Source organism: Alosa pseudoharengus, unplaced genomic scaffold (assembly GCF_046254945.1).
Source record: "Alosa pseudoharengus isolate Yale_2024_CS ecotype anadromous, Long Island Sound unplaced genomic scaffold, YU_APseudo_1.1 YU_APseudo_1.1_scf_23, whole genome shotgun sequence".
Classification (NCBI taxonomy): Eukaryota; Metazoa; Chordata; class Actinopteri; order Clupeiformes; family Clupeidae; genus Alosa; species Alosa pseudoharengus.
This window is the reverse complement of record NW_027468685.1, coordinates 25,139,050-25,163,242: the sequence shown is the minus strand read 5'-3', so window position 1 is coordinate 25,163,242 and position 24,193 is coordinate 25,139,050. Positions and strand designations below refer to the sequence as shown.

At 38.5% G+C, this 24,193-nt stretch overlaps 1 long non-coding RNA gene across 1 annotated transcript; it reads right to left on the bottom strand.

Moving 5' to 3' along the window:
• Nucleotides 1–9,948: 9,948 nt before the first annotated feature.
• Nucleotides 9,949–11,570, bottom strand: LOC143140212 (uncharacterized). The gene is made up of 4 exons (XR_012990581.1): nt 11,265–11,570; nt 10,786–10,922; nt 10,431–10,481; nt 9,949–10,275 (listed from the first exon to the last, which is right to left on the bottom strand). It is a non-coding gene; the product is annotated as an uncharacterized LOC143140212 (long non-coding RNA).
• Between the last annotated feature and the right edge of the window lie 12,623 nt (nt 11,571–24,193).

The following is a 24,193-nucleotide window of genomic DNA, read 5'->3' as shown; positions in this document are numbered from 1 at the left end:
GAAGATATGTATACAATGTTCCATATCAATCTCGACATCAACAACTGTATCAGCATCAGCTATAACCTCGACTTCAGCATCTTCAAAAACGATATCTTCTTGACTGGTGTGAGGAATTGCAGCAGTTCCTAAAGAGGGAGTGGGCTCCTGTTCAATTCTCTCCTGATCTTCACTCGGATTGGGTTCACCATCTGTTTTTTTCTGTGTACTGATGTAAAACCTGAGCAATGTGAGTCCTGTATCATCATACAACTGCCCAACTGTTACACTATCATTTACTGTCATCTGTTTGTAATCCTTCAAATCAAAATGAAAATCTGCAATGTACCCCTCAGCATTTCTTCCAGAAGGGAAGAAAAGGTCCATGGCTATTTTGATCAAATCCTTCTTAACAGCATCTTTAGACACATCCATTCTTCTTGTCCCCCCACCACGCTTTGTTCTCACTTGCTTGAAGATGCCACATGTGTCGTCATAGTTCATCCAACCCAACTCAACCTTTCTCATTGTTTTACGTGCGTTCTTAGTTGGTGGATTTCTCTCTCTCTCTCCTCTCTCCTCTTCATCTTTTTTTCTCTTCTTCAACTTGTTGCTTAAGCGTTGAAAAAGTGTTTCTTTTCTGGTGCTGTTCGCATTTCTCCTACAAAATCCCAGCAGCGCCAAACGATCACCATAAGATGGCAAGAAGGCTCTCAGCTGTGCATCAGGAGAAATGTTCCATCGTTAATGTACTGAAAATAAAGAAGTTTAGTTTGATTAAAAAATTTAAATATTCTGTTACAAACCTTCTCACGCTCCATGGTCTCTATTATGTCTCCCGGGACATTTCTCTCTCTGAGGAAGTCAATGATTTCATCCATCCTGAGGTGATAAAAAGATGGATTTCAAGACAAAAACAACAAAATATATCCCACAATTAGCAAAAGTCTACACTCAAGGAACAAAACACTATTTCACAATATTGAACATAATGTCAAAAACTTGCAATTGGTCAAAACAAGCCAACATAGGCCTACTCACATCACTCAATAGATCTGCTTAGGACTGTTTTTGTGTGTGTGTGTGTGTGTGTGTGTGTGTGTGTGTTTACAGTTAAAACATGGTCTATCTTTACACTCACCAGATGTGATTTTGTCTTCTATGACTAAAAATCTGTTAGCATTTTGAATGTTTTACACAAAGGGGGCTGACATTGAGCTTGGTTGAGAAAATCTGGGCTTATGTGTTTCTCCTTGAGTCAAGGGTTTGGCTAACAGTGAGATCATTTCCATTTTAGTGTGTAAATGTTGCACTAAACGTCTTGATATTTCCACTTGCACCTTTGTGTACAGTGGTCTACTTTAAACCAAGTCATAAGCGGCTAAATACTGCCCTCAAGTGGCAGTAAAGGTAAAGCCGCTTGGCTCTTTCTTAGAATGTTTGGCTTTTTCTTAGAATTCCGTATTTAAACGAGCGCCTGCTAGGAATAGGACTCACGCCTATTTTTCACACCACACGCAAGTGTGTTGGAAGCGCTTCCATTCAAAACAGTTCCCGGTGTGAAACGGGCCTAACTGAACAGGTGTATCAAATAAATGTCAAACAAACCGTTTTGTCTTTACAGAATGCTGATATTTAGTTTTGATCAGATTTCATGAATCATGACTTCCTATTAAATCAATTCCACTGCCCATTAAATTAGCTTTAGTCCATGTGTGCTGAACTTAGCTCGTTATTTGCCACATTGTGCCTCATTAAAATTAGAGCAATGTCTTAAAGTGAGTGAATAACATCAATGTGAGTGAGTGGAATGATATCAATAGCCAAGTAGCCGATTATGGCTCATAAGAGTAGCTTTTTATTTCCCATCAGCTGTCTTTTAATAAGTCATGACTGTGTCCAACTTTTTTAACCCTAACCCTAATCCATTACAGCCAGAGAAAAAAGCTTTTCCTCTTGAATTCTCTTCACATATCATTGTACATGTAGGATAAATAAAGGTCCTACCAAAGGCTTCGAGCAGGATGTGGGATCAAAAACTACTCATCGCATCATTTATCCTGAAAGTGCTGTTGATGTCGACAACTCTACTCACCTGGTGCTGGTTGCTTTCAAGCCCCTGGATCTGGAATGGCTGTTAAATGTCTTCACCACACACCGTGTCAGACAGTAAGAAGTTCTGGCAAAATTACTGCATTTTATATTTCTTATTATATTTGCACTTTATTTACTACAACATGGACATCTGTAACAATGTACTTTGTTATGTGCTCTATGTGTCCCACAAAGAAACACAATTTCTGAAACACATGAAAATGTCTCCATGCAGTTTATTGTTGTCCAAAGTTTGTATTTTGTGGAGGCCTTAAATAACATACAGGATTACATTGACACATCAATAAAGTATGTCGGCAATTTACTGAAAGTGATAAATTGAACAGAATATGTGAGCGTTAATCTCATTTGCTTATATCCCCTAGTACATACACACGCGTGAAGTCAACAATAAAAGCAAATACAAACATGGTGAGTTATGATTAGTCTTCTTCATTTCCACCATTATGTCCAGAATATGTTCCTTATTGGTTGAAATCAAGATGACTTAACAAATGTTAGGCCTGATTCATAGTCTACGCAAGCTATGTGAACACAGTTGACAAGGCATGTTTTGAAGTGCCTTTCATAGTTTTCGCAAACTACACGGACGAGGAACTCCCATCAGACATACATGGTATGAAATGCATTGTTGCACCACGTTACAAAAAATTGGACAAAACACTTTCCTGCGGAAGTACGCATCATGGCATCCTTCCATAGCTCAATGCACTCACATTTCCATACTGTACATTGTGTTGACTATGGCTTGTCCCTTACACATCAAATTTAATGAGAAGGGTAATACAAGACACAGTGAAGGAAGGATAAAAGCTTAAATGAGCTTAACTCTTTTTACACCAGGTTTGAGAAAGATCACCAGTCTCAGTTGGCGGATATCATCAGTAGCTTGACCCCGAGTGACCCCATCACCATCACTGTTGAGTCTGTGGTGGAATGTCTGAAGAGGGGACAGATCAAGAAAGCTCCTGGTCCAGATCACATCTGCGGTTACACACTGAAATACTGAGCAACTTGGAGGAGTTTTCCAGCAGATATTCCAGAGGTCTCTATCTACTTCCAATGTCCCACAGTCATGGAAACACTCCACAATCATTCCCATTCCCAAGAAGAGCAGCCTTAAAGGAATTATCCGGAGTAAAATGCACTTTAGATCAACAAGGGTCACAGGAATGTTGGCAACAGGCCTGCCTTAAAAAAAATAACACTCCTTATATAATAACACTCAATAAAACAACAATAACAAATATAGCCACTATTGGCAATTTTGTCAACTAACGTAAGGCTAATTCTCCTCCAAAATCGGTGTCTGACCTCACAAATCCTCTTTTGGATTAATGGGCAAACAAAAATCCCACAGATTCCAAAATCTTGTGAAAGGCCTTCCCAGAATTGTTCGAGCTGGTAAATCCTATGCCAATAGATATTAGAATGGGGCATCAAAAGTTCCTGTGGTTGTAATCACTGTGTGTCCCAATACTTTTGTCCATATAGTGTAGCCTGCCTTCTTGCAGCATCAAACAATTACCACCAACATTGTGGCAGCATTCAGAAAGTATCAATGTTGAGACAGAGTTAAAACAGTGTTGTAGTGACATCTAGTGGTTCAGTACTTAAGTGACAACATGCATAATTGTATGGAAACTTCATAAAGGTGTGTATTAGTGAGGGACAGTAGGCTACCTCACAAGCTGCCATTTAAAATATGAACGGCTTTCATTTATTGATGTATTATCTATTGATTTGTTTGAATACATTTAGATAGATGAACACATGTACAGTATATAGTAGCCTATGGAGCGCCAGAAAAGTGAAGTTAAAAAAATAAACTGATTTTACAAAAATGCACTCTTTTATGTCAAAGTGAAAACAGATTCTACAAGGTAATGTCAATTAACTAAAAATATATAATATATGTAGAATAAGTGGTTGCATAAATATTCACCTCCCTTAAAGTGACTAATCTAATTCAACAGCAGTCCAGCCAATTGGTGCTAGATATAGATACAGAGGCGCAAGGGCGTCGTAGTGGGGGGACAAGTGGGAATAAATTACCCGGGCCCCAAGTGGGGGGAGGGCCCCTAAGGAGTTGAATTTTATTTTCCTTAATAATAAAATTATTTCCTTAATTTAAAGATCTTAATAAATGTTATTAACTAATATAGATGCAAATATTTCGGGTAAATGCATCAGTTGATTGATGTATTAAATTGTGTCCAAGCCAACATTGTTTGAGGGCAGGCACCCTCTCCCTTGCACGAAATGGTTCAGTCCGCCTTCCCCTGCTAGGCGCATTTTTGAAGTAACGTTAATTCTGCCGAAGCGGCAATGCAGATGGTCACGGTGTGAAGATGTCTAAGTCTAAGAAAGCTAAATCCGGTTCCCAGAAAAAAAAAGAGAGGCAAGAAAGGGAGAAAAAAAGAAATGAGGGAAAACAAGTGTTAACAGCCTTCTTTCCCAAGAAAGGTGAGCCCAATGTGAAAGCAATAGTCTACAAATGAAATTAACTCCTGAAGGTTACAAAACACTAGCCTGGCGGGCCATCCTATATCATTGCCGCAGCTAGGGTGCGTCTAGATTTCTAGGCTAACAAAACACTTCAATACCACCGCGAATCCGCGATTATCAGTGCTAAAACAGCATTAACACAAAATTAGAAATAACATGATGCCTGATTTATAGCCTACCACAACATTTCAATAGCCTACTAATTCGAAAATTATTATGAGCTAATAGCTTAACTTAGTAGGCTCAATGTTATATAGGTTCATGAGGAAAGGCTGTCAAATTAGTAGCAAAGCTAACTTGTGAAACGCATCACACTCAGTTAGCTACAGATAGCTGTTCTCTCAGCCAAAAGTGTTTTCATTCATTTCATGTTCTAGCTTTTAAACATTCTTCAAATAAAACAGAAATTCAGTGAAGTCTTGGGTAATAAGATTATTTTCTGTTATACAGTACATATAAGAGTTGTTAGATTAATTCAATGTGCAGTGTTGGGCAAAAGTTACTTCAAAAGCGTAATGCATTATTATGACCGCCGCTAGCGAAGCGGTCATATAGGGATTGTCAAAGTTTTTTTTTTTTTTTTTTCGTCATCTACTTCCGGAAATTTTGGTCAACGATACACGGGGCACCGAAACACCGGGGCACATGAAATTTGGTGGGTATGTAGCCCCACTAGACTTTTACGGAAAAATTTCGTTTGGTCCCCGGGGGCCACTCCCCCTCCGCGCTGGGCCCCCCGAAACCCAAAAAATGCAGTTTTTCCTAAATAACTACCTGAACCGTGGCACCGAGGATGAAGAAATGTTTATGGTATGTTGGTCTCAAGGGCCCACATCAACTTAGCCCATAATCACTCATTTGTGATTTGCACCCCCCCCGGTAAAAAATGAAAATGCAATATCATTCTGCTTTAATCGCCCCTCTCTTCAGTAAAGACGTTCAGAACTGCACCAAATTGTATGTGTATGATTAACCTGACATTCTCTGGGGGTATGCCAAGTTTCGTAGAATTTCATCCATGGGGGGGTCTAAAAAATTAAGTTATGTGTACATTTAGTGACTCTACACTCATTGGCCTGTAGATGGTGGTGCACACATATACACATGCACACACACACACAGGCACCCACATACTATCGGTATTAGAACGGCTGATACATAATTACAAATTCAGTAGGATTAAAAGAAAGCCAAAATAAATATTCATCATCATCATCATGGCTGCATTTCCAGTATTGGCGATAAGTAGTCGTTTGTCCACTAGATGGCGCATCGTTGCAGTGAGACGTAATTTTGTTGGAAGTTAATCTAAAGTGGGTTAGAAAGACACTAGCTGCTATGCTTCCTACAAGGACAAGACTGTAGGCTACAGTAGTTTACCGCAGAGAACGTCTAAGGGTAGGATGATTTCTGCATGAAATGTAATTCCCATTTCCTCTTGAAGCCGAAATAAATCTGAGAATGTTTATCGGACATGCTTGTTTTTTACTGCAGGTAGGCTACGTTAATCCTATCAATAGCAGAACGTAGGTAAAATAATGTTACCGTTAGCATGGTTGAGTGATGGAGGCCAATTTGATTATTGATGTATTTGTAGAAAACCATAAATGCGTTTATAGGCTACCAAGCAAATCGATAACAGCACTAATTGTATCTTTCGACTGTCATCTCATTTGCTTATGACCATAACCTAGGCTACTAACAGGAGCTAAGTGAGTTAGCCACAACACGTTCGCTACGTGATGGTTTTTTAATGGAAAATATATAGGCCTAGGCTACCTGAAAGATAACCTGTCTATGATCCCGTGATGATCTACATCTCCATTTAAACCAGATGTTTTAGAGCGCACGTTGAGATGTATTCAGGGCAGGGCTGTACCTACACATATTTGTTGCACGTGCTACAAAAATCATTCTTTGCGATGGATGATTTAGTACCAACGTTACACCGGTCAGATACAGTTTTGCCTATGGCTATTCCGTGAGACTGAGGCGCTTTTTGTTTGTTCGAAGTGCGTGTTTAGGGTGTGAGAGGGGAGTCGATGTGCTTTGATTCCAGCTTGGTAGTTGTAGTCTATGCGATTAAAAAACACGTGTGTGTGAAGTATCCAAACAATGATAACGCTTTCATTATGGCTGCTTTAGCCACAGACCTTGAGTTACTGTACAGTGGGTTGGGTTCCATTTAGAAGTGTCCACTTCATTCGCCCTTTCCGTGATTCACAGCTACGTGAAATGTATTACTACTGATATGCAAAACTATTAACTTTTCGCCAAGAGGTGGCAGCTTGATACTGTAAGGTGTAAGCCATTGGTTCCAACGGAGATTTTTTTTGGGTCGCCAGCATAGCCTGGTGACAATTTGTGTTGTGTAATAGGCCTAGCATAGGGCCTACCTTATATAGCTTATAGTTTGTTAACAGTCACGGTTTTGTCATGCAATGTCTATGCATTTTTGCATTTAGAATAGCTCTAAATCCGGGGGGCGAACACGTCGCAGGGGGGGCGCCAGTGCGTGGATATCTCAATCGCAAAATTAAACAATATTTCTATCGGGCACCTACCATGGACTAGGCTGGGTGAAAATCAAAAGATTGCGTCAAAAGATTGAGCTTAACCATGGACCTCATGGTTGCAAAATGCAAGGGAACATGAATCAGCATATTATTTGCACAAACAATAACGGAGAGTAGCTCTTCAACTTTGCCCGTTAAAATGTGTATGAGGGTATTTCCCAGAATTGGGGCCTATTTCTGTCCACAGGGTGTAATTCTATTAAAAACACATTAAATCTAATAATGTTTAGCATCACTAATTAGTATAAAGAAAAACAAGCCTAGACTTTTTTAATGGTTGCTCCTACTCATGATTTAGACACATTTTATTGGTGTTTTATGGTACAATATCAGTGTTTTGGTGTTGTCCGCAACCAGAGTTTTCACATATTGTGCCATATCTCAAACATTATTTATCAAAAATTAATTTAAAAAATCATGCATATGAATTAAATGTTATCTGAACTTATGAACTGCATGCACACATTATGCATATATATGCATTTCCTGCTTTATTTTGCTTAATGTTTACCTGTCCCATGGTTTAGCCGTCATTACCAGCACACTCTACATAAAGGCACTTTGCTACTGTTTTTTTCATCAAAAAAATATTTGGTAACCATGGTCACCTATTATCACAGTGGAATACATGGGTGTCAAGCAGAAAGATTGATGCCTTGATGTCCAGAAACATAAGAAAATCTACTCTTTATCCCTCGTTTTGGGCATGTACACTTATTATGTGTCATTACCATACGCATTGTATTTCTGTATTTTTGAATATTCCTGAAATTTTAAAATGACTTTAATAGTTTAAATGATGTACATTACATGTAGAAAGCTAGCTACACTTGCATGGTGATCATTTTTGCTTCTCAGGGTAGTTTTTCGGTATAAATGTCATCACCAGCACAGTCATTACCAGCACATTATAGCTTGAAATGTAGTGGTAATGACGACTGTGTTGGTGATGACATTTTTGCAGATACATTTACTCTTTTTAAAAGAAATAAGTTTTTTTTTTCACAAAGTCAGTTCAACTTGGGTTTCTAAATTATAAACATTTAATTGCAATAGATTACGATCAGTGATTTGTCATCACCGCAACAAATGTCATTACCAGAACTGCAATGTCATCACCATCACCATGCATATTTTTGCCAATAGATTATGTATAAATTACAATAAATGACATTAATTAGATATTTTTGACAATGTTGGACAGTCTAAATTGCCACTGGATGAAAACAGATATGATATATGGCATTTATTTCAAATAAATGAAATTCCAAGCCAGGGTCGAGTGAAAAAATCAAAAAATAAGATACTTAAACGACTATAATTCATGTTGTAAGTAATATTCAACAATTCTAATAAGTTCAAGATAAAAATAGACTTCATGTGAAACCATAATTGATCATTGATTGACCATTTCATCTTTAAAATGTACATATTACATGATGTGATGGTAATGACATTTACCTGAAAAATGACAAAAAATCATAAATTCCCTTATATTGTGGTCTCAACCAAGCTCACAAGGTTACTCCTATCAAAATGACTAATAATTTGATGCATACCAATTAGTAAAATTTTGAATTTTATTTTTCAAAATTTCAGTAACCCAAATAGGCCCGAAATCTGAGAAATGCCCATGAACAGTATCGCAACGCATTTCATGAAGGCCCTTTTGGACAGTTATTTGCACCACTGGGTAAAACGGCATTTTGTTTTAGACTACTGGTATTTAATTTGTGCATTGACAATAAAGCTGAATATAATTTGAACTAGATGACTAAACCTATGCATATGTAGAAGAAGAAACATTCACAAAAATCCATGACATGACCTCTCTTCTTGATAGCTGTTGAAAACTGCATGGAACTGACAGGGATTGTTTTAGTTTAATAATAAATAAATAAATACATTATGCTGCTACCTTCTGCTTTTCCCAAATACAATGTAGCCTACAGGTGTACCTTTCATCAGTCCAGTTGCAATGGATGGACTATGATGAACTGCCCTACTTGTGATTGTTTAGAGATTTTAAAGGTTTTATAACAATGTTACAGATTTTTTGGCCCAGAAACAAATCTATTCACCTTTGCAGCGCCAGTAGGCTACTTTGTGTGCGGAATGTGTGCAAACACACATTCCAAACAAGCATACACAAAAGTTTCAAGAGTGGGGGATGGAGTAGAAGATGGAGACAAATTCATTAATATGATTTATTTTCGCGGAATGGATGTGCAGGACTGAGCGGCGGTCATATTTTGTACCGCTACGCGGTACATCTAGTTTATTACTTGTTACTGTCATCTCAAAGTAATTTGTTACATTACAATATTACTGTCTTTGAATTGTAAGGCTTTACACTACGTTTACATTACTTTCACCAAAATAACAGGAAATATGGATTTGGTGTTCTCAATAGATCTTCATGTGTTCAATGCAGCTCATTACACGGCAGGAGGTGATGTGGTATGGCATAATGACTGAGCTAGGCTTAAGGCTAACAAAAGAACAATATAATGGTTGCAGTTGGCTCATGGGACAATGTAGGCCCCAAAGGTCACCCATACAGAAAAATAATATATTCACATATATGCAGCTTGAACATATTCCAGTATAAGCACATCTATGTTAAATAAATATATTTACATCTATGTTAAATACATATATTTCCATGTATGTATCAATATATTTCAAAATATAAGTAAATATTCAATATTGGCCACTTTCTTATATTTTATGCATATAATTAAATATATTTAAATATATGACACTAAGAAGCATGATCACATGACCCTTGATGACGATTCTGATCACATGATCTATATATTTCAGACATATATTTCTCTAATATAGTTCATATTCTACTATGGTTTGATATTTTCCGCATTGATCAATAAATATTTCACTATTGTGTTTACTTAAAATCAACCATAGTATCAGTATAAAGAGGAAGAAACACACAACACTTCTGTTATCTTTTATTCTATTTTATTGAAAATCTTTGTTTTTGTTATGGAACCTCAGTTCTGTCACTTTGGCATTTATTGCCTGGCCCAGCAATCTGGAGTGAGTGTCTGGCCTGGGAACTGCTTCAGGGTGGCCTCTGAATAAGACAGAACATATACAAATAGAACATGCAAAATATTAGTGACACAAATACAGATGCTAAAGTGCAGAAACACTGTTGTGTTATCACGATAATTGGAGATAAATACAAAGTGAGTTGGAGAGAAAGACATACAAATAAAATAAACTCACCAATTATCGTCTTAGTCCTCTCAGGGTCCAGGCATTCCCTGTAAGTGCCTCCTAAAAAATAGCACAATCAATTAGGACCTCAAATAGTTACAGTTTACTAACACAGAAAAGATCTATGATGGTGAGACGAAAATGTGAAGCAGTCCACACAGACAGCCTAACACTTTTGAATGAGACAACACAACTAATATATCATATACACAGAAGAGAGAAGCACACAGATACACACTGAAAGGAAAAGTTAGTTTCATCTTCAAATTTTTACTAAACTTGTACAACCAAGAAGCTGCTATTTCATTAAAGTTAAACATGTAAATTTGAATGTAAAAGTTCACATCTGTATGAAAACACAAACCTTGTTGAATAAAAGCCTTCAGACTCACAACCTCCTCTTGGAGAGCCATTATCGCCACCTCTTCTTTAGGTGGTTGTCAGTTCTGGGTTATCTCCCACAGCTCACACATAGAGAGCTCTACCAGCCTTCTCTGAAACCTGCAAGTGAACAGAATATACAGCATGAATGAGAGTGGCGTTGGTAAAGGGTATACTCGCGTAATATGTAATGTCCTGGGATATTCCCACTCATGAAGTGTCTCCCATCTGAGACTGCTATCTGAGACTGTAGGGAAGCTGTACCAACCATCATAGAAAGATATGGTTGGAAAGGTATTTCAGTTCACTTTGTGTCCCCAGTAGCTTGAAGCTAATTTCTTGTCATCAAAACTACTCAAACAAATGTATAAATTCTCCGAAACAAAAGGTTATGTTCTGCATTCGAAAATAGACCTTTAACAAAAAAGTTATATTCATAAGTAAACATTAATTTTTGATTACCTTTGGTCTATGTGATGATGAAGCATCAACATCAACATCAACATTTGTCAGTGAAGCATACTACGGGTTGGGCTTGGGTCATCTTGGTCTCAGGTCTTCTGGTCCTTCCTCCGGTGTCCTTGATGTAGCTTTCGAGTGTTGCCTCCCTCTCTAAAATCAAAAAAAAAGGGGTTTCAGTGCTCAAATATACTACATGACCATACATGGTCCTTTTCAATACAATTCAACTTTTACATTTCCATAATTTAGCATGGGTATGAATGGTTTTGCAAGAATGTCAGTGCACAAAGCATGACAAAGTAGTTTGATAGTGAAAAAAAAAAAAAAAACACATTACTTGCAATGTCATTTCCATGAAATTAAGCACAGTACTTGTGTCTTCAATTTCTACACATCCACTTTAATACTCTCCAGCACATACCACATTACATCCTATCTAAAAAAGATATTTTTAAAAGCTAATGTTAGGTCTAAGTGTTGTCCATGATGCAACAATAGCAGCTAGCTAGCTAAACCACAGTGCATAGAATGTCTACACCTTAGGCTAGTAATGTTAACCGTTACATTTTCTGTCTTGCATGACAAATCATAAGTTAACGTTAGCTTCTATTTATGCCTAGCTATCAATCTACATGACAGAGGCAAATATACTACCAAATATGGCTGGGAGACAGGTTAAATTGGTATTTCACTGTCATTACAAGTCGTTTTCATTAATTGTCCAAACGTTTCTCAGTGAATTTATTTTTCAATCCCCTTTCAGGTGTAAAATAATAAAGCTAGCGCTGGCTAATTTATGCTAACGTTAATGTTACAGAAAGTAGTAAAGGTTAGCTTCCAGCTTCCACCAATAATACCATTGTTAATTCGGACATTAACTTCTGCAAATGTTATATGAAAGCAATTCAGCATACAATGAAGATCTACTTACCAGCAATTTTGACCACCATGGCCTCGAAAACCGGCCAAGAGCCTTCCTCCACTCCACCACATAATGTTTGTTTATAGCAAGATGTTGTCCCATCCAGAGCCGTTGAAAAAGTCTTTCTCATTAACGTTAGGTCTACTAATGCAGTCAGTCGGCAAAATACTGGTTTTGCCCTCATACTCCCGCCAATCCACTTAACCAGAGCAAACGTTTTACATTTGGACTAGTAGTAGCTGTTAGTTATGCTTATGTAGTGAAAAAAAAGCTGCAAACATTTTAACCGTTAATCCAACGACCTTAGAGTACGTTGGTAGTGACGTATTTTGAAGTTGAAGGTTTTTTGTAAACCCCACCCATCACTGCCTGTGTGCAAGTAAGTTAATTGAATATATTCACCATATATGTTCATGTACGATATCCACATATATGTTACATTGCTGGGTCCCACATATACTTGCATATATACATTCTTGTACTATATATGTATTAAATATATTGTAGCCATCTATTTAAATATAAGCTGGATGTAGCTGCATATATGTGAATATATTTTTTCCCTTGATTTTTCTGTATGGGCACTCACAACTCAATATAGTAAAATATAGCCATAGTGAAATTGTATGTTGACTAAATGGTTCTCATCATTGCTGGTTGCCTTTCCTTCCACTTACAGTGGTGTAGACTTAATGCAAATAGTTTGAGAATAATGGCTACGATCTTTGTCTGTAAAATCAACATTTTAGTTATTCTCACTGCTTGAAATAAGAAGTATAGCCTAACCATGTTAGATCTGTTGCATGAATGGCAGAGATAACTCAAATTCCCTTTCTAGTCATCTAAACAAGGCAATCAAATTCCAGGACCAGCATAGATGACTTTTTTTAATTCTTGGATAATCTTCTCTGGTGCCAATTGAGCATTTCTCAATTTTGGATTAAAAAGCAAAGTAACTTCAGTTACTGACAATTGTACCGAGTAAAATATTACTGAAATTGTATTGGTAATGCCTTACATTACTGCATTACAGCAAAAAGCAATGCATTACTGTAATTACATTACTTTTTTAATGCATTACTCCCAACACTGTCAATGTGTGATTAGATAGTAGTTAGTTGTGAACCTCATGCTTCATGCTTACAGCCGGTGGTTGGTTGGTTGGTTAGGGAGGGGGGGGGGGCCCATGGCCACCACTTGTGCATAGGGCCCAGAATTTGGTGCTACGCCCCTGCAGAGGCGTATCAATCTTTTTAAAAGTGTGGGGGTTGGATAGTAAAATGAAACAATCTGGCCAAATTATAGATAACTCCCTACAGGGACGTTGTAAGTATTTTCTGAGAGGGGTGCGGACTATATTGGTGTCCGGGAGATTCTGATTGCTAAACACACCATTTTAATGCAGTTTGAGAGGGACAGAAGAAGCAGCGCCTATCAGTGATGCCAGTAACGCGTTACTTAGTAACGCGTTAGTCTATTTTGACCACTTTTTTCGGTAACGAGTAATCTAACGGGCTACTATTTACAAACCAGTAATCAGATTAAAGTTACTTATCTAAGTTACTGTGCGTTACTATTTTTGTAATTTTCCTTAGTAAAAACATATATTCTTTTCTTTCTTCTTGTCTTGGGGATTAATGTCATGTAGGCTATGCTCACGTTTTCAGCATGAGCACAATTCACGTGTAAAACCACGCAGCGACACAAACGTAAACAACAATGGAGGGAGAGAGAGATGCACATTTCATCAGTCATTACTTTGAGTTTGTGTCAGCTAAACATGACAACATTAAGGTACATTGCACATACTAGCTAGACATCCCAAGTCTCCCGAAGTTTTGGGAGTCTCCCACATATTGATAGCGGCTTCCTGACGCCCGCAAATTACATAAAATCTCCCGGAACCTAGAGCGAACAAGATCACGCAAGCCAGACCGGATTCAAATCGCGTGTGCATATGAGTTTAACGCGCACACAACGGAGAGGGAGAGAGAGAGAGGAGTGGTGCGTTTGTGCCTGAAGCGCATCCAAGACAGAGAGCATCCTGGTCTGTTTTGCTAAATCAACCATTCAGTTTTTAGTGTAAGACGTGCTTATATCTCTTTTCTCCCAAACTTAATTAATCAGTTCAGTCAGTGTATCTATAAACAGGAGCGTCATGGCAGCGTCAGTGCCCCTCAAAAAGGACGATTTAAGAACCATTTCACATCAGACTACACAAAAGTGTACCCAATTGTCTCATAAGATTAAAACATAATGATAGTCTTGCACACTGCACTGTTTGTAACAGCGACTTTAGCATTGCTCACGGCGGGTTAAATGACTGAAAAAGACTTGTTGAGGTGAGTTTAACAAGTGTAATTTCATTTGCATATTACTCAGGCCTATTCAAGATGGCTAGTTGCCAAGGCTACATGAAAAAAAAAAATCAACATATTTTACTATAACATCAATTTCTATCAATAGGCCTTCCTTATTTGGTGTACTTAGACATTATTGAACAAACATCTGAATTTCAGTATCTAAGTAGGTTAGGTTGGTATGTCTGCTATACATTGCTGACATTACTGTTAAAATGCACTTCCTGTATAGTGAGTATTGGCAAAACCGGTTATCATTTATATGTTGAGGTGGTGGGGGTGTTGTCGGCAGCTGCTGAAAGTAACTAATAAAGTAACTTGTAATGTAACTTAGTTACTTTTAAAATCAAGTAATCAGTAAAGTAACTAAGTTACTTTTTAAAGGAGTAATCAGTAATCAGATTACTTTTTCAAGGTAACTGTGGCAACACTGGCGCCTATGTGTGGCTCATGACATGTAGGCCTACATGATCTGATATCACTTCACTATTTGACACTACCCTACATGGAGACATATCTCATGCTATAAATCAAGAAATCATTTCAGAAATTATGTTTTGTGCATATGGGTTAGCCCAGGGGTGGGCAAACTTTTTGGCTCAAGGGCCACATTGGGTTTTGAAAATTGGTCGGTGGGCCGCACAACCCCAAACCCCCCCCACGACACACGCGTAAAAAAAATATTTTTTTTATAGCTTATAGGCTAATTTAGCATGAAAAGTATTTGTTTTAAAATACTGCTAATTTGTTTTAAGAATATTTTTTTTATGCTGTATAATGTATAAATTGTGCACTGTCGCTTTAAGACAGTCACTTTAATTCACGTTTATTTCGCAATGATCTTCTGCCTGCTCCGCTATGGCTAGTGCTGTACCTACGGCTGGGCCCTCTCACAGTTTTTAAATGGTCAGTAGTGGGAACTACTGTTGCCTTCATGATTTCCTTTTAAAACTTTCTTATAAGAAGGAGATATCAATTATCAACAATCATAAGCCAGCTGGAACCTGCGGCTCTCTCTTCCTCTCGTGAGTGCAGACACGTTCCCAATTAAATGGATTGCATAACGTTCACGTTAGATCTGCTGCAAAGGAGTTAACTTAGAGATAACATCATGTAAAACTATTTAACATGATGTTTTGACATTGACATTGTAAACGTTATCTAAGGAGGAGAGTGAAAAGCAGTTTGCAGTAAAGCTAACCAAGTCGTCTCTATCGCAGGAAAAAAATAGCGAGCAGCCTGATCACTAAATGAAATGCTCGGCGGGCCGGATGAAAGTGCTTGGCGGGCCGCAGTTTGCCCACCCCTGGGTTAGCCTAACAGACAGCAGCCTAATTTCGAGGTATCACTAAATAAATGTAAAGGACACAGAATAGTGACAGAACTGTAAGCTCAAATTCAAAAACGTTTGAAGTCTACCCAAACATATGCAAAGGGAATATAAATAAATTGTGTTGCATATAGCCATTTTAATTCATGTCAATTTAAAGATTATGATTAGCAGTCTATGGTTTTTCCATTGATAGTTACAGGAAGCCACGTTGTTGTTTAAACTATTGTTGCTTCTAGCCCACGTTACCTCCAGTTTCACTTGTTGCAGGGACGCACACTGAGCGCTCATAAGCGTTCTATTTGAGTTATAGCCTACGTGCTGGAAATATTAGTTCTCAGATGTAGAACTCAAATGTGTCTTGACGCCGCCGTTTGTAAGATAAAAATAAGATGTTCTAAATGGAACGCGATCGTATTTAAGACATTAAGATCTCCAGTAGCCTAGATGTAGCACTACGACACACATTGACAGTGAAATGCCGCCGACGTTTGTACGATCAGGTCAAATAAGACGTTCTAAATGGAACGCGATGTAATTAAGCTGTTCAGATCTTTTCCAAGCATCTTGGAGACGTGTGCTGACTGGGCTATGTCTATATAGTTGATGACACCAAATTAATAAGTATTTCTGATTGGGGAAACTTTTAGCCTAGTTTATTTTTTTTCAGTCCGCGGTTCCATACAATTCAATCTTGCTGCAAATGATCAAACGTGTGAAGCACCGGGCATAACTTTATTTCGCGGCTACGTGGACCAGTAGGTTAATTGTTGAGGAGGCCCATAGTTTGAGAAAAGCTGAGTGAATGTGTATCGTATAGTATAGTAACGACACCTGTGTCTGGAAGGTCAAGTCACTGGTTAATCAGTATTCCTGGCTACAATTACACCATGAAGACAACACTCTAAGTAACTCAGAGAAAAAGATCATTGAAAGTCAGGGGATGGATACAAAACAATTAAAGTTACTGAACATCCCCTGGAGTTCATCCATCATTAGAGCAGGCTGTCCCCACAAACTGAGTGACTGTACAAGAACAAAAACACAAGAATTTTACTCACCTGTATAATGAGATATAAAGACTATTTTGAATCTTGAAGAAGACTGGGGGAGGCCACCAAGACACGTATGACAACGATTCTGCATACAATAACTATTGCCCACATTCCTCACCAGATGGCCAAATGTAACTTTTTGGCCATCAGACTAAATGTGATGTGTGGCATACACCAAACACTACACATAACCACAAACACGCCATCCCCACTGTGAAGCATGGTAGTGGCAGCATCATACTGTGGTTATGCTTCTCTGCAGCAGGCCCTAAGGTTTGTAAAGAGGGTAAAAATGAATTCAGCATATACCGTAATTTCCCAACTATTAGCCGCAGCTTATACATTGATTTTGCTAAATTTCTTCAGCTATGAAGCTGCAGGGGCAGTTAATATGGTATTAATATGGTTTTGTTTCTTTTAACTTGCATAAAACACTGTCCTGCGGCCTATACACAATGCGGCAAATACACAGGAAAGTAGCCTACTGTAGGCAAATCCTGGAGGACAATTTGATTGAGTCTGTAAGATAACTATGACTTAGAAGATTTCTCCTCCAGCAAGAGAATGACCCAAAGCATAAAACGGAAGCTACACAAAAACGGTTTAAAGTGGCCAAGTGAAAGCCCAAACCTCAATCCTATAGAAAATCTGTGGCTGGACTTGAAAAGGGATGCTCATACAAGATCCCTGTCCAGCCAGAACAGTTTTGCAAGGAAGAATGGCGAAAAATTGCAGTATCCAGATGGACAAGCCTAATAGCGACCTATCCACACAGTGCTGTGATTGCGGCCAAAGGTGCATCTAAAACGGTAGTGAACCAGTGTAGTAGGCCTACCTCACTGAAAGGAGATCTAGTGTGAGCGTGGCCAGGCTATCTCTGCTCCTCTTGAAAACAGCATTACGGAAAAGGTCATACACGTTATAATTGATGACAGTTAATAATGACTATAAGGGAATTTAATTTGACACCCCTACAGGGTACTTTTGGACAATAAAACAACAGTAACTTATTCATTTGGGTTTCCTTTATTTGTTCATGACACAATCGTTCAGCACATGCCAAGGAAGAAAACAAAACACATCGTACGTAAAGGGATTGTGAGCTGGTAATAACTGCAACTAATTCTATGACTGTATACTAAAACTGTTATGTCAACAGAATCAGCAATTTTACAAACAAAAAGTCATGGCATGGAAATAACAATGTGTGCAAGTGGATGCTAGAACCCTAATGACACGGAGTTGGTAAATAGCCAATAGAACACTTACAGACCTTGCACTTTATTGAATCTAAAGGCCTATCTGAATGGGGTAGTTTCACAATCAGGGTAAGTGCTGAGTTTCACAAGGCCTAAAAATGACCGTCTTAAAATCCTGTGATTTTTTTTTAACAATCATAAAAAGGATAAAAACTGTTTCACTGGTCATTGACAATTATCAGATATATACAGATAGGTGGACAAATTAGAAATAGCAGACAATTTTCTTAGTGAGCTATAGGTTATAGATTACCTGCCTCTGATGTGAACTGCATTTCCAGTCATATACTTTTGATGCAGTCAAAATGCATCAGCAAATGTCATCAGTTTTGGTGCCATGTTGACTCTGAGATGCATAGATAAACTGTATCATGCGAGTTTCACTGAGCCAGTGAAAGTAAACAGCCCTCTCCCAGCCACTGTGCCAAGTCACAGCCGAGTGTAGGGTGTTTACATTAACTTAACTCTTACAATTCCTCATGTTGTCTTGTATGCGGCAAACTGCCAACATGGTTCATGCGCATGGGACTTAGGCCCTGTTCACATTAAGCTGGGTAAATCTAAATACGCATATTTAAGGTGAAAACGATCTCGTCCACACATCATCGTTTTTCAAAAGTTTTGGGTCCACACTAGAACACGAAAATTCTATGGAAGTGTTTGCTGTTGGTGGTGTCTGCAACACTCAATTTTATCAGCATTGTGGCAACCGCATATCATCGTATCTGAAACTCTGCGTTCTCACTGCGCAGACTACAATGTGAACCTGCTGTTTTCAAATGTATGCACATCAGAGAGCATTTTCGAAAAGCATAGTTTTTTAGAAAATGCTCTCTAAAAAATTTTTTAGAAATGATTGTGCGTATTCTTATTTACTTGGCTTAGTGTGGACAGGACCTTAAAAACAAGGGGGCTGAAAGTAACATTTGTTTTAACACGCTCAATAACACAGCCTAAACCAAAACACTGCTATGGCAGACCTGAGGGTCTGTAACTGAAGATAACAAAGCACCTGAACACCAGCTTAAGTTCCATAAAGACAAACACATTATTTAATAGTCTCTAGCCTTATGCCATTGCATTTACATGACAATTACAACAGTTGTATTTGAACAGGAATCTTTTATTATGAGATTTGCCATTTTCCTTTTTTAATTGTGTTGATTGGTTAAAAATGTAATATATTAGCTATAGTATAGGCCTATTTTTGCGTGGTGTTGAAAACATTGCTTTTCAATCTTGCATAAAAACAAACTTTATGTAACGTGACAGAAATAGCTGAGGTTGGCTGAAGGACCAATTAACAACCATGAAAAAAAAGCTACAACAAACTGAATGAGGCACAACTACTCAAAAAACTTTTTTTTTTAGCATTTCAACGGAAGGCCACACTGGATATGGAGGCCAGCAGGAGGGTGAGCATTGTTGTTCCATGAGGTAAAAGAAGCCACCGGCAGCCGCAAACATCTGACTGAAAGCCAAAGAGTGTGTGACAAAGCTTCCAATCAGGGATGTTTACAGCCACAGATTGCCCTCAGCCAGCGGGGATCTATAACACATTGCCAACAACAACAGCATGTCAATATGATACACTAGCACAACTAAACATCACTGAACTCATTTTCACTATCAGAAATGAGATTTTGCTTTCATAACCGTATATACTGGGGAAGCGTATTTGTCGTGTCCATAACATTTGAGCCTTCTTGCACTGTCGTGGGCCTAACTCAGCAAAGGCTGCTTTGTTAGTGATGTGTTCTGCTGTCTTTGGTTCTTTGGTTGGACATTTAACGGGGCCTAAGTACTTACTAAAGAAGCCTAAAATAACTAAAGTTGCTCATGAAGGTTGTTTTGGTTCTTTGGTTGGACCTTCAGGCTACTGGCTTTGCTTATCAACAGGGCATAAGTACTTACTAAAGAAGCCTACTTGTTCCTCATGAAGGTTGTTTTGGTTCTTTGATTGGGCATTCAGGCTACTGGCAGCACATGTTGTACTGAAGAGAGCCTTTAGAGATCCCAGGGGCTGTTGTACCCTGTCATGATGGGTCATGTTAAAGCAACACCAAAGAGTTTTTTTGTACCTTCAAATAATGTTTCCAAAATCGTTTCAGTGGTTCATCAACTCGTAACAGGGTGAACAGGGCACTTCTGCATTCACTTCACTGCCCTCTATCGGCTATAACCGCACTATGTAAGTTTGCCAGATCGGGTAGCGGATCTGTAGTTTGATGGAATGAGACATAAGAAACTACAAATTTGACATCTAATGTTGCAATAAATCATACTTTCATAAAATCATGCAACATATTCTACCTTGTCTTTGGACATCGTTATTTGCAAAGCCGGTGCTGGATAAACAAATAGCGTGCGTGCGAAAGAGGAAAAGTTCTTTGGGGTTGCTTTAAATAGGCTTGTTTGTTGGTCAGCCACTGTGGGAAATCCCCTACCTGTAACACAAGTACGGTAGTATAACATCTTTCCTGTGTATATCTGAAATAGGTGACATCACATCAAAACACCATCACACTTAGACACACCTCTGATCATTAATTGGAATTCTAGGATCTGATTAGAATCTAATTTGTCAATCTATTTTATCTAGGCCTATTAAAGGTGCACTGAGTTCTTGCATGATGTCACTTCTGTTGACATTCAAAGTAAACAAAACAGAGCATGCTCGCCCCTCCCCCCATGTACTAACAGCGCATCATTATACCAATGGAAATCACCAGTGATTCCAATGGAAAAGACAGTCAGTAGTCACACATACGTCTAGTTATTAACTCACAGCACAGGACATTCAATCCTTTTACTAATACAACGGTTATAAAGAAATATGTACTGTATGTAACTGACTGATGTCGAAACTATGTACATTACCAACCTAATTAGTTTCCAATACCCCGATGTTGAGGACGTAGCTAACTCCAATAATCTCCAATGTAAAATGGTTAGCTTGCTAGCTAGCTAACTGTGGAACTTCAGTATAACATAATTATCTAGCTGTACGAAATACGTTTGTATTACAACTGATATAGAATGTTTGGTGTGACTTATGTTTAGTTACTCTTATGACATGAAAAGTTAAGCTTGCTGAACTTAGTAAGGACAAACATCAGTGCAGAACTCCACCAATGAGGCCTTTTTGATAGAGTGGACAGATGGAAGCCATTTTTTGCCGGGAGTTTCCCAAAAAGCACCTGAACGACTCTCAGACCATGATAAGTGGTGATTTACTTTTTTAGAGCGGGAGATGAATAAATGGGCATTGAATGAACACAGTTGGGCTAACCACAACTACTCAAACAAGCAGTGAAGCTATAAACCATACACCAATTCTGAGTGTAAATTTGTATTAATGCATTTTGGCAAGTTTAAACTGCTACAACAAAATTTCCTGATATTCCATGATTTTGCCCCAAAATGATAAAACTCCCTGACTTTTCATGTCTGAAATAGACTTTCCAGAATACCATGATATTCCAGAAATTCCTTGATCCGTGAGAACCCTGTAATAAACCTGTGTTCATGTGGACGGTGGAGCAGTTTCAAAGAGGGACATCAACTGACTACCATGTCTATACAAAGAAGAGTGTGCTCTACCCAATGCATAACTCAGTGGCGCAAAAAGGGCGCAGCACCATGGGGGCGCCAAAGCGATGGTAAAAATAATAATAATAATAATATATTTGGTATATTCTATATGTAGCTACTGTTGTACATTTCTAAATCATTTCTGCATTTCCTCAATGTTAAATAACATTTTAGAGGACTAACAGGCTAGAGTAGGCGCCCTATCTCATAAGATTCTATGATAGAATTTTGACATAGAAGAGGGAGTGGGGACGCCGTTAGCGCTGAGTGAGCAGGTACTTGAGCAGGTGAGTAGTGAGTTTTCGTCTATGGACAAAGATGGATAAAGCAAAAAAGCTGTCGGGGGCTAAAAATAGAAAAAGAAAGGGAAAATGAGATGGCATGTCAAGGGATGCGACAGTAGTTAAATAAGTGGATGGTGAAAAGCAACAGGTAGGATTTAAAGTGTGACGTCTGTGCTTGGAGGCACACGTTTCATGTTCATGTTATTCATGTTACCAGACTAACTAGCGTTTGCTAAGCATATGCCGATTGAAACATAGCCTATTCCATTCAGATAGCTAGGTGGCTACCATGCTCATACTGCACTTTTAATGGCAAACTGCAAACAGAAATGTCACACTAGCAACAACTCATTACAAGGTCATTCCACGTCAATTCAACCAGGGCCCACGCACTTAGGTCTCAAATAATTCTGAAAAAATGACCAGGTATACCTATGTTACCCAGGAGACACACTGTAAAATTACTCTTATGTAAGATCAATACTTTCCAAGATACAGCCAGTTTTACAGGGGGAGGGGGTGTCAATTTTGTTCGGCCTCTTTTTTTTGTCAAAGTTCACAAGCCCACAGCGCAAGAACTAAACTATGTAGGAGGCTCAAATTGTGCATGCTGGTACATAAATAGGAATAGTATGTAGCAAAATCGTCACGTTTGGTCTGGATAATCCTGCATGGCCATAGCTGTCCCTCAAAGTTGATACAAATTTTATTGGAGTTTTTGGCTGGGCTCTGTTTAAGCCTTCAGAAGACATATTTGTACTCAACATAGACTCTTGATTTATTTTCCTTACTGAGATAAGTAGAAACACTCTCACAAAAAACAATGAACAGAAAATAAATTCCTTCAGGGTCTGAACAGCAGACAAGTCTAAAAAATAATTTTGGTTCTCATTTTCAGAGCACCCAAACACCTTGTGGGAATATACAAAGATTTGTAAAATATTTTTTTCTTTATTCTCCATGATCTTTTCTTTTTTAAAACACCAATTTGACTTGACTTATGCAAATCTTTCTTTTTCACTTTCCACCCTGAACATGGGCAAAATGCACCATTGACATCAATATGTTTTGTATAGAGCTACCACAGGTTACTCTATACCATAGATATATACACTAGATGTCGCCTTGACTACTGCTGTTCATTGGAAATAATGCATCAATCGAGACGCCATCTTGCTTCAGTGATCCACTCCTCTATAATGCATTAGCGTCAATCTGGGCAAAGATCTAGCGAAAATAAAATCACCATAAATCGTCAAAATCTCAAGCAATTATCTAGTTTTTTGGGTTGTTCCAACTGACAGGCATGTATTTATGGTTGAGTCTAGAGAAAACTAAGCTTAAGACGATAATAAAGATACATTTTACCCGTCTAGCCCCATAGACTCCCATTCATTCTGCACTAGCTAGCGGCGGCCCCTAGAGGAACAATGAGTAAACTGCAACCAGGTTCGATACAATGAAAGTAAACAGGCTCTTCTAGACAGGCTCTGGTTGAGGCCACATACCCCTCGTCTCGTTTACTCATGAAAGTTGTAATCTCACCAGAAGTTGCTGTAGATCTGTAGAACATTTACCTCTGCTACTACATAGGCTACGCCAGTCGTTACTTTTATAATCATGGGTCAGTGCCATGGGCAAACGAGATGTAGCTGAATTCATAAATGACAAAGCCATGAGAAAGGGGATTTTCTTACGTTTCAACAACAAAGAAGCCGATCTGCCATCATTGTGAGAAGTCCCCAAATTTGCTTCTCAGCATGCGTCAACACCGCCGCCATCTTTGTACAGGGATCTGAAGCGCTAAACTAGTTCTCCTGTATTGTCAGCGTTACCTATTTAGCGACGTTTGGCCATCCCCAGCGATAGAAAACCTTTTTAGCGATTAGCGACAAATTTGGGGACTTCTCACAATGATGGCAGATCGGCTTCTTTGTTGTTGAAACGTAAGAAAATCCCCTTTCTCATGGCTTTGTCATTTATGAATTCAGCTACATCTCGTTTGCCCATGGCACTGACCCATGATTATAAAAGTAACGACTGGCGTAGCCTATGTAGTAGCAGAGGTAAATGTTCTACAGATCTACAGCAACTTCTGGTGAGATTACAACTTTCATGAGTAAAC